Here is a 4,033-nt window from a genome sequence, read left to right as displayed (position 1 = left end):
GGTGTTCCGGTTTGCTTTCCGGGTCGGGTTTGAAACCATTGACAAAAAGGCTAGTATTTTTCATAAACAACTTAACATTACAGGTGTTACATAATTATTTAACACTAGATATTCACCCGCGGTAAACCGCAGAGCTATTGTTTGATAAAAATAAAATGTTAATTATTTTGTAGATTAACTATATTAATAACTAATATTTAATTTGTATTTTTTAAAATGTACAACCTTACAAATATAGACATATACTCTCTCTGTTTCCAATGTGATTTTTAACATCAAATTTTCTAATTTACCCTTAACCCAAAACTTTCTTTATTAAATTTAAATGATAAATTATTCATTTATATGTATATTCAAGTTTTTCTTAATTTGTGTGCAATGTATCAAAATGACCCTCTTTGTGAAACAGAGAGAGTATTAGTTAGTGTAGAAAGTATTTTGTTTGAGGTTTATTGTTTTATAGTATATGAACTATATAACATACAATTAAATAAGTAGTTATTTATAGAAAGAAAGTATTGTGTGTGTTCATAGAATTAATTTCTATTGTTTCGTAAAATTGAAAACTTAATATTAATAAAATTAATTATAAACTTAATACTTAATATTAAAGGGAGTGGTTCCTATTGTTTTGGAAATTTTATTAGGATGGGAAATCTTGTTTTTCAAAATAAAATCTTAATATTAATTAATTAAATAAAAAATAAATTAATAATTAATGTCAATGGTATAATTGTAAATAGGTTCCAACTTCATGATTTATTTGCTAAATGTCTCCAAAAACGTATATATAGATTAAACCAAACTATTTCCATCATATAACTTTGTCGCGTAATATTATAATTTTTATTAGTGTAAATATTCACTATATATTTAAAAATTAAAGTATAAAATAATCTATATCCAGTGTGTTAAAAAATAAAAATAATAATTTATATCCGGTATAAAACGATAAGTCCAAAGTGAACCAGATACAAACTTTTATTTTTGAATCAATAATTTAATCATTATCTTTTTTGACTTAATGTATTGTCAAGACAAATCTTAGATTTCTATTTTCTCTTCCTTTCCTCTCATTTTGTTAAGATGAACTGAAAAGCAAACATCAAAAAAATCAAAAAATGAACAAACAGAAATGATATGATATGCTAAAATCTCTTTTGCTAAAAAAGTCAGTAAGGTAATCTCTTTTCAAGTACTTGTAGCACTATGTGTCTCTATGAGTGGTATATACCTCAGTCTATTATTGATACATGTGGTAAAGCTTTTTTGTTATAGACATGTGGTTAAGTTATTTAGTAGTACAGTAACGAATAACATGAAAACTTAATATAGGTGAAACAGCTTCTTGTGTTAGGACACATGGAAATCTCCACATTGTATAGTCATGTATACCACTCATAGAGGTAACCCTATCTTCTATTAGGCTCTGCATTATTCCATCGAGCATAACGTAAATTTGTTTCTCTCGTCTTGAATAACTCCATATATTTAATTAGCGAGAAAAAGAAGACTCTAGTTGATTCAGAGCAGAAGCACGATTCTTATGCTGCGAACGATCCTCGACGGCCTGAGCTACGATTCCGGTGGGGAGATGTTTAAGACGCACAACGGAGTCATGCTTGTTCCGGTGTTGTCCTCCAAGTCCTGAAATACTGAATGTCTTTAACGGAGGATCGAGCGTATCCGGTTGCTGAATCCATCAGATGGAGTATTAACCTATATATATCTAATAACCTGCAATTGTAAAAGTTGAGTTGATAATATCAAATAAAGTTCTTCTTCTCGCTGATATACTTCAACATACACGATGAAAATGGAAACAATCACACAAGCACCATTATCAAAACATCTATGTAGCATATCTTATCAACTTATTTTTAAAAACATGGCCTAATAACTTCAAAGATCAAGCTAATCAAGGTTGGCTTCTCTCACCAATATTTTCAAGATAATAATTTACATTACATCATCAAATCATCAAAGATTATCCAATTTTTTGAAGATATTTACTAAAACATTTGTTTTATCTAATAACGTCAATTCCTCCCAACCAATTAACAGATTTTTTGGTTTTATACCTAATCACATACTTGCCATGGCAATAGATGAGAGGCCTTGCTAACGATGCAACATACTGGCACAGTTAATATATACTGATATCATTTTTTCTACAACAAACTAATATGAGAGGTCAAAAAGTAGAAAGAAGAACTCACTGTTGCAAGTCGGCGTCTCTCGCTGATGTATATGCAATCTGGGATAAAAGAAGCTCCTATTGCAAACCGAGGCAGCATATATAGAGGAAACACAAATTGTTAGGAAATCACAGAGCAAATATGAAACGAAATTAACCAAAAGTGATTGATGAGCTGTTTGGATTGAGTATGAAACGAAACTAAATTTTGAAACTAAATAACAAAACGCCTACACCTAATAATCGTAAACGTTTCAGAACAAAACTCTAACTTACCAGGATAATGCCGTATGTCGTCAATACACAGCTCCCGTCGGCTCTACCAAGAGCATTGGGATTATCCCTTTACTGGTAAACATAACAGAAGACAACATCTCTACTTTCTATCCTAAAAAGAGCAACACATACCAACAACCAAAGACAATTGTTAGTTCATTGCAAAACGTTGGAAAAATGTTTGGAGAGTATCACATACTTCGCAAGAGTCTCTGGTTTTCTGCACGAAGTTGATCAAATTATTCTCTTCTTGCCTAATTCCTAGGGACGAAAAAAAAAACAGTGACACCAATTAAAACCCAAGACGTACATTGCAAAGTTACCTCAATATAAATTCTACTAAGAAAAAGAGAGTTACCATCTTTGTCTTGTTCATGGAACCATAAAAAATTGTTGAAATCATCACTCTTCTTCTTCCTCTTCTTATCTCTCTTTTCATTTTTCCCCTCGCCATCACTTGTCTCAAGAACTGGTCGCTTCTTTCCAGCTTCGTTCGTGTTTGAATCCCTAATTTTCTATTCTGATTCCGAATCGCATATCTCGTCTTCCCCTTTCTCCCCCAATTCATCGACTAAACCAATTCCTCTTTGAAGATATATCCAGTTCTCTCCTTAATCTTTTCTCTAAATACCTTTGATGACCTTCTCCTATAATATTTTTTTTTGCGACAATGATACGCTCTCATGATGAGGAAAGTAAATCTCGAGAATGGAAGCACAAAAAAGAACAAAATCTCTGCAAATGGTTTCGACAACGATGACGGCAGAAGAAGATAATATTTTCATTAGGTTTACACGACCCGTTAAAGGTCCGCGTGTTTTTTTTTACCCTATCCAATCTTTTTACCCAATGGCAGTTTTGTAAATAGGTGGCAAGTTCAGGATTTATTTGCTAAATATACTTGAAAAATGTATATATAAATAGATAGATAGATGGTTAAATTCTAAACGCACGCGTTCAACCAGATATATACAACTAAATTTTCGTAATTTTTATTATAAAGATCTTACATATTTTTTTAGATAAAGTATTCTTAAAAGATTATATCTGAAAATGGTGAAGTGTAAAAAAAATTTCGAAACAAGAAGAAAATATTTCAGAAAATCTAGGAGGGGTATTGAACTTATATTTTATAAGATTTTTAAGTATTCTTAAAATCACTTGTTATTCAATTAATGATTTTTAAAACTCTTTTAAAGTTTTATGTTATTCAACTTGAAAATTATGTTAAATCATTTAAAATGATTCAGAATCTATTGTTATTTAATCCATAATTTGTAAACTCAATTAAAATATATTGTTATTCAAATTATTACAACTTTTTTAAAAAAGAGTTACTTTGAAGAATTATAAGAGACTTTTTAATTTTTTTACTTGAAAAATGTGACTCATACAATCACACCGTTAAAGGTCAGATTTTGAAGGATTTCCAAACAAAAAGGTCAGACCAATTGCATCGTCCACCTATGAACATGACTCTTGTTTTTCGTCATAGCCACTGCATTTTCCCGATTTGAGAACATCACTGCGACAATAGATGAACTGATGAAGGCTCGTATC

General features: G+C 30.5%; 1 long non-coding RNA gene across 2 annotated transcripts; it reads right to left on the bottom strand.

Annotated features, from left to right (window-relative positions):
• On the bottom strand, positions 1,171–3,257 carry LOC104723948. Of its 2 annotated transcripts, XR_757463.1 has the most exons (5): positions 2,832–3,257; positions 2,673–2,734; positions 2,474–2,585; positions 2,220–2,275; positions 1,171–1,737 (listed from the first exon to the last, which is right to left on the bottom strand). It is a non-coding gene; the product is annotated as an uncharacterized LOC104723948 (long non-coding RNA). The 2 variants fall into 2 exon arrangements; XR_757462.1 differs by having other exon boundaries at positions 2,474–2,734.

Source organism: Camelina sativa, chromosome 11, assembly GCF_000633955.1.
Source record: "Camelina sativa cultivar DH55 chromosome 11, Cs, whole genome shotgun sequence".
Classification (NCBI taxonomy): Eukaryota; Viridiplantae; Streptophyta; class Magnoliopsida; order Brassicales; family Brassicaceae; genus Camelina; species Camelina sativa.
Note: the sequence above shows the minus strand (reverse complement) of the source record. Positions and strands in the feature narration are given on the sequence as shown.